Source organism: Macaca nemestrina, chromosome 19 (genome assembly GCF_043159975.1).
Source record: "Macaca nemestrina isolate mMacNem1 chromosome 19, mMacNem.hap1, whole genome shotgun sequence".
Classification (NCBI taxonomy): domain Eukaryota; kingdom Metazoa; phylum Chordata; class Mammalia; order Primates; family Cercopithecidae; genus Macaca; species Macaca nemestrina.
In genome coordinates, this window is record NC_092143.1 from 72,173,614 (window position 1) to 72,181,635 (window position 8,022).

At 34.7% G+C, this 8,022-nt stretch overlaps 1 pseudogene; it reads right to left on the reverse strand.

Annotated features, from left to right (window-relative positions):
- Positions 1-5,108: 5,108 nt before the first annotated feature.
- LOC112426112 (outer mitochondrial transmembrane helix translocase pseudogene) lies at positions 5,109-7,621 on the reverse strand (annotated as a pseudogene).
- Positions 7,622-8,022: the final 401 nt, after the last annotated feature.

Genomic DNA, 8,022 nt, shown 5'->3' on the forward strand with positions numbered 1-8,022 from the left:
CTGTTCTTTTTAAAATATGAAATAATATTATTATTTTCAGGATATTTTATGTAAATACATTGCAGTACGTTAAGAATTCTTAACAAGAATAGAGAATGAATTTCATCAAATTTCTTTTAGCTATAAAGAGATAATTATATGCATTTTCTCTTTTTATCTAATTAACTTGGTAAGTCACAGTATTGCACATTTTAATATTGAACTATGTACAGATGCTGTAACCCAGGAGAAACCCTTACTGATTCCAGGATTCCATTCCCCTTCTCTTGGTCTGTTGTTGAGGTTTTTATCAGGATATTTTCTTGGACAAAAGTTCTCAAATGCTAGAAGATAGAATTTAGAATACCAGTGCATGTTTTCACACTATTTCTAATGACTATAAACAACATGCCAGCACAAGCTAGTCCAGAAGGGCAAGGACCATCCACAGCCTATTTTCAAAGATCAAGTTAGCACAACTGACCTAGGATACAGAAGATGGGAGGCGTGGAATTAAATAGTTGGTTAGGTGCAAAGGAAGACTGAAGTAGAAAAGAAAACTCTTATCAGTAAAAACACAATTAGTGGATCCACTTTTTTGTAGGCATCAATTACCTTGAAACTGCAGTCAGAAAACAAAAACATAAATAGGTTAGGACTCTTGGGTTTGATGGAAGAAACAAAAATATACGGTTTATGTGGGTTAGCGAACTCTGGTTTTAAGTTGTTTTTACTATTCTCTGTATTTCCTTCATCAGAGTGCAATTCCTAGAATCACGAGGAAAATCCTATCTGATGACACTAAAACTGTTGGCAGTAATCTACATCAGTATTCGTCCCCTTGGAGTGGCACCTTAGGTTTAGTAAGTGTTTCAGTTTTCTCTCCAACCAACTCCCCATAGTCACCAAAACAGACTCACTCCATGCTAGTCTTCTCCACTTCACAAATACGTAGCATGCCAAGGGAAGCATATTTTTTCCTATTCAAAAGTATGGCTATGAAGAATAAACTGCAATGGTCTGAAGTGTCAGTTTTCAAAAGCAAGTGTCCTGTTCTAAAGAACAGACCAAAAAGAACAGGCAGAGCAAAATAAGCCTTGCGTCACTTTTCAAGATTTAGGCTGACAGAAGTGAATGAGGAGGGAACAAATGAAGCTACAGAAAGAAATAGTATGTGTGATAGAGATGAGCTGGTATTTTACACAAGTTCACTTAATTATTCAACTTACACTTAATATATGACATATTTATACTGCATGTTATGAGCAATAGGGCACATATAAGAAATACACACACATATATAATTGTACAGATTAGAAAATTTAAGGAATGAAACATAAAATGCCATCAGTAGAAAGCCTCTGGCCTCATTGAATATCCAATAAAATATCCTTAGATCTCAGCATATATACAGAATGAAACAAGCAATTTCCTTGTTCTGAGTTCAAGAACTAAAAATCTGAAAAATCTCAACGAATACATGCTGCTGAAAATAAAGTACTTACTTGTGAATCAGACCTAGAGAATTACTTCTATCAGAGATACCCCTGGTTTATGTATTTAAGCTAAAACTATAATTCACCTTCACAGCTTAAATAACTCTGACACAAATTCTAGTTTATTTGTATCAGTTAATCCATACAATACAGCTACATTATGTATGAGAAGAGCCTTGTGGGCTGATCTACCTGCAATTTAAATGAACACATCCTTTGAAAAACAGGTTCTCAATCCCTCAGTTCTTAAAAAACTAAATTTAAAGAAAGCCTAAAACTAAATTTAAAGAAAGCCTTTGGAATAAAGACCCACCACAGTTCAGAGGTCCTGAATTTAAAAACTTGCATGCTCCTGAAAGCCCACCCACTGAACAAACCTAGGCCATGTGCGGAATCTTCTGTAAAGAATGTGAAATGTGCATTGAGTTCCAAATGAGTCACAGAGGGTTGACATTCTGCTCAGTGTCATCTAGCCAATTTTTAAATCAATTTTACGGGGTAAGAAACAATGCTTAGGTTATGTATGACACATCGCAAAATAATTTTCTAATGAAAAAGTGCAGATGGCAAAAAAATTTATTTGGGAGCCTATTACACGAGTTAGTACAAAGATAACATGCTCTGAACTTTGCATTTGTGCTTTGCCTTTGTCAAATCTATGAGACAAGAAGAGGTTATATTCTCATGCTGATTCCACATGTCAGTACGTTCAGAGAAGTTATGAGTTTCCCAAGCAGTCGTAGAGATTTGGTTATGCTGTGATGCACATTTCAATGTTATGAATCAAAGTCCAGTATTCTTAGGTATCTATTGAAGCAACAATGGGGATGAGGAGAAGAGATCATCAAGAGATGAGATAATTACAGACAACCCCAGATAATTTTGGCAGTGAAAATGAAATCTTCAAATGAGTAGACAAAAGCAGTCTAAAGAAGGACAAGTGAGGCTTTTGATAAATGGAAAATAGGTATGATGATCTGATTCTCTAAAAGAAATGTTAAGGGGAATGATGGAGACTCTAGCAAAATTCAAACCTAGGAAGCAAATGATGGGAGCTATCTTTAGAGCATCATATGTAACTGGCTACCCATGATAAATCAGTGCTTAACTGCAGCTCAACCAGACTTTGGGCTTTACTTCCATTACTTTTCCACATGACATAAAAAAGAAACAAACATTCCAAGACATCAAAATTAAAAGATAACTGTCAGGAATTTCAGTATAAGTTATGATAAACTAGACTAATCACTCCATCTTGAATAAATAGAAAAGTGGGCAAAATGAATGAAACATTTTTTTCAGCATTGAGAAATAGGAACTATAATTCATAAGAGTAGGGGAAAAATCAGGTAAGCAACACAATCACTGCAGTTTACTGTCTGGGGGCACTACCTAGACTGTAGCCCAAAAGAAACAAATGGAAAAAGAGTTTTTTCAACAGAAACAGACTCCAAATGACTGAGATAATTAAATTATTATGAAAGGATTACAGAGTAAAAGATCAATAACCTTGAAGAAAAGCCAAATGAAAGTTTCCAAATTGAAGCACAGGAAGGAAAAGGGCTGGAAAAAAAAAGAACAGTCACAATAATCTCTTGGATGAAAATGAGAAATTTTTTATAAGTACGAAAAGAGTCCCGGGAAGAGAAGAATTGGGCAGAAAAATATTTGAATAAATAATTGATAAGATTTTTCCAGATAGGATGGAAAATATTAACGTATAGATTCAGGAACCTCAATGAACCTCAAGCAAGATAAACACAAAGAAAAACACCCAAATCACATCATAAGCAAATTGTGTAAAACTAGTAATAAAGAAGAATAATCTTAAAGCCAGCCAAAAAAATATTTATGCTACACACCCAGAGGACAAATATAGGAATTATTACTGACTTTCATCAGAAACAATGCAAATCATAAAAGGATGGAAACATGTTTACAGTACTAGGGTGGAGAGTGGGTTTATCAACTGAGAATTCTATACCCACTAAAGTATTCTCCCAATGAAAAGGATCAGTTTCTAAACGTGCTAAAGGGAGTCCTTCAGGTCCCCACAGAAGAAAGTAATGTTAGACAAAAATGCTATAAGACATATAGAAAACAAATAGCAAAATGACAGAAGTAAGTCCTTCCTTACCCATCAGCCTTAAAAAAGAAAGGAAATTCTGACATATGCTAAAACATACATGATCCTAGAAGACACTATGCTAAGTGAAATAAGCCAGCCACAAAAAGGCAAATACTGTAGGATTACATTTATATAAGCTACTCAGAGTAGTCAAAATGACAGAGGCAGAAAGTAGACGGTTATTGGCAAAGGTTGGGGGTAGAAGGGAATGAGAAGGACTTGTTTAATGGGTATGAAGTTTCAGGTTTGCAAGATGAAAAGAGTTCTGGAGATGGATGGGTAGTGATGGTTGCACAATAATATGAATGTACTTAGTACCACTGAATGATTTACTTAAAAATAGTTAAGGTGGTAAATATTCTGTTATGTGTATTTCCCCACAATGAAAAATTGTAAAAAATGAAGGTAAAATAAACACATTTTTATAGAACAAATTTTAAAAAATTAATCACTAGCAGACTTTAATTACCAAGGAAAGCAAGTTCTTCAGACGGAAAGGAAATGATACCAGATGAAAACTCAGATCTACACAAAGAAAAGAATGCCAAAAATAACAGATTTCCTTAACAAATTTAAAGACTTTAAATTTCCTTTAAAAACATAAAAATGTTTTACAGGTTTGTGATATATGTGTAAGTAAAACATATAATGACAATAACAAAGATTGAAAGCAAGAATTGTAAGTATACTCTTGAAAGCCTCTGACATCCTATGAGTAATAAAAGGTTAATCTAATGTTTGAAAAATCAAGTAATGTGACATCACATTTATCAAGTATAAAAATAATCATAATTCTTTTAATATAGCATAAAAGGCATTTAACTAAATCCAACACTTATTTATTAGATTTTTTAAAATTAAACAAATTAGAAACCCAGTAAATCTTTCTTGGCCTCGTAAAGGGCAACTATAAAAAGTTTTAGGTAAGGTCATGCTTAACGGTGAAGGACTGAATGCTTTCTTCCAAAGATCAAAACAAAGCAAGGATGTCCACTCTCACCATTTCCTTTCAGTATGGGAGATTTTAGTGTGTTCAATAAGGGAGGAAAAAAAAAGAGAATAAAAAATTTTAAAACAAAAGACATAAATTAGAAAAGAAATAAAATTGTATTATTCACAGGAAACATGATTGTGTATGTAGAAAATCCTAAATAATCTACCAAAACTGTATTAGAACTGATAAATTAAATTATAAAAGTCACAAGATTCAGGATCAGTATTTAAATACCAATTGTATTTTTGTTTAGTAGCAATAAATAATAGAAAAAGGTAATTTAAAAAAATTTTATTTACAATATCATCAAAACATATAAACTAACTAGGAATGAATTTAACATATGTATGAGACTCGTATCTTGAAGTTTTATAACATTGCTGAGAAAATTCAAGAACAGGTAAATAAATGGAAAGATATAACAATTTAAAGACTAGAAGAATCAATATTTTCATGTCAATTCTCCCAAGGGAGCTACAAATTTAATGCAATAAAATTGCCAGCAGTCTTTATTGATAAACTTGGCAGACAAGATGATTCTAAAATTAATATATAAATTTGAAGGCCCCTGCATAGCCAAAACAATTTTGAAACGTAAGAATAAAATTGCATTTTTATCTTATTAGAATTCAAAGTTTAATAAAACACCTATGTAATAATCAAGAAAACATGGGAGTAGCATGAAGATAGATAACCAATCTTGAATTGGTAGTGGTTGCACTGGTGTGGGGGGGGTCTGTCAAAGTGGTTCAAACTGAATACTTTAAATGGGTGCATTTATTGAGTGTCACTACATTTAGTAAAACTGATTTTAAAAAGAAAATTGTCATTAATAGGCAGGCTAAGAAAGGAGGTCTCCAAGGTATATGGGCAAAGGAACATGATGTAGCATTTTAAAATATTTGATGAAAAGTCAATAAACATAACTTTGCTAAAATAGACAAACCTGCACAACTGATAATCAGCCAGAATTTTGTTAAAACAATACAACTGGAAGTAGTTTGCTCTATGACATTTTTATGCCCTGTTGCCTTGCTGTGGATTACTGAGAACATAAATCCATTCTTTTGAAAGGCCTTTTAATCCACTTTCATGTAAATCAATTTAAACAAAAAAATAAATAAATAAAGTTTTTACTCAGTATACTTACAGAAAGAGGTGAAATCAGTGTTGAGCACATGACCGTCTAACAACCATTCAATACTGATCACTGACCTAGTATTTTTATTTGATTATCCTGACAAACCTAATAATTGAGCCCATGTATATATGCAAGATGTATATATGCAAGGTGGAGGATCCAATTAATCAACTGCAGAAAGAAAAACACTCAACTTAAAAAAGGTTGAAACAAATCACAAATGGAAATGGCTGAATCACTGTACCTTTTCGACACAACCTTAAATCTTAGTTTTACTATGTATTATTTGGTACTTCTGGATTTAGTAGTTGGGTAAAAAAAAATTTTTATATTCAAACATATCTACAGAATGTCAATATAAAATGTGTGGATACATACATCTAATACACACACACATATGTGCACACACACAAACACATACTCACAAGTCTAGGAAAAAGTGCCTAACCACATCCCCATTTCTCACTAATGACCCAATGAATCATTTATGACTTTAAGACCAGCTTAGATTCTATAAGGCTGTATGACATACGGCTAAAGAGCTCAAACACAAGCACCCACGTTCAGACTGGATTAAATTGTTCCTCCTCATGATTTCTGACAAACAGTAATGCCACTTATATAACAACTGCATCTCAACAACTTAGAATTCAGAGTATAAAACCATAAACACTGAGCTCCCTCATTGTTTGGAGAGCACTCTTTCCATTCTGCTTCCACTAATTGATAAGAGGACACAAAACACTAGATCACTGAACTGTACAAATGATCTTTGCTCTTAATCTAAACAAATGTGTGTTAAAACATTCTGAAATCCTGCATGCTTTGATTTCTTTATCTTTTCAATTGCCCGATACAGGTTCTCTGTTGAACAGGCTGAGTTTCATCTTCATCTTTCTTCTGATATAGGATTAACATTCTCTGACGCAGAGGGCAGCATCTCAATGCATCACGTTTAGGTCCCTTCCTGAAAACCCATCAGTTTCCGGGGAAACTTCTAGCAGGTCTACATGCCTACCCACATTTTCAGTTTTCAAGATGAGTTTCAGGATTGCTTCTCTCTGTTTTAAAGCAGGCTGGTTGATATGAAATCTTGTAGGGATTCTTCTTATTATAGCTGAGACAAGGTCCTGAGGATGAATGGTAGCTCCCATTACTTTGACCTGGCAGCTGTGATCAGTATCCAATCCATCCCAGAGATTCATAAACTGAACTTTCATCATAGCTGTAGCTTCATGGTCAGAACTTGAACAGTTTCGTAGAAAGGAGTCTATTTCATCTATAATGATGATGGACAGTTGTAGCTTTATGGCAGGAGAGAAAACAGCAGCAGTCAATTTTTGAGATTATCCATATCACTTACTGGTCAGTGTCGAAGGCTCAAGGTTAATAAATCGACAGCCTGCTTCTTGGCTGTGGCCTTGGCAATCAACGTTTTACCACAGCCTAGGGAGGCCCATAGAGAATAACACCTTCTGGAGGCTGCAGAAGCCTGGAATTATCAAACAAATGTTTCTTTTTGATAGGTAAGATGACTGTGTCTTTCAGATCCGTAATGACATCATCTAAACCTGCTATATCACTTCCAAGTAACATGCATATTAAGAGGGTCTACTAGGCTGGGCTCGGTGGCTCACGCCTGTAATCCCAGCACTTTGGGAGGCCAAGGCAGGCAGATCATGAGGTAAAGAGATCAAGACCATCCTGGCCAACATGGTGAAACTCCATCTCTACTAAAATTAACAAAAATTAGCTGGGTGTGGTGGCGCACATCTGTAATCCCAGCTACTCAGGAGGCTGAGGCAGGAGAATTGCTTGAACTCAGGAGGCGGAGGTTGCAGTGAGCCGAGATGGTGCCATTGCACTCCAGCCTGGTGACAGAGTAAGACTCCATCTCAAAAAAAAAAAAAAAAAAAAAAAAAAAAGGTCTATTAGATAAGCAGCAACACTCATTTCATATTCTGAGAGCTTCACATTTTTCACACCAATTAGCTTCATTAGTTTTTCTGCCTGTTTCTGAGCTTCTGGTTTTTGCTTTCTGATTGGATCAATTGCATCTACCATCCATTTGATACTAAAGTATGTTACTGAACCAAATATTGTCAAACAGAAAATTAAACCAACAACTACATTCCGACTCAAAGGATGAGAAAAGGCATCAGCATGTACCATCTTGATTGTTAACCCAGGAGCAGAAACAAGAGGAGCAAGTGCCCTCAGTTGGCCTCGTGCAGGAGATAAATACAGGAGATGTTTCAAAACAGGCATGCAATGCATAATAATC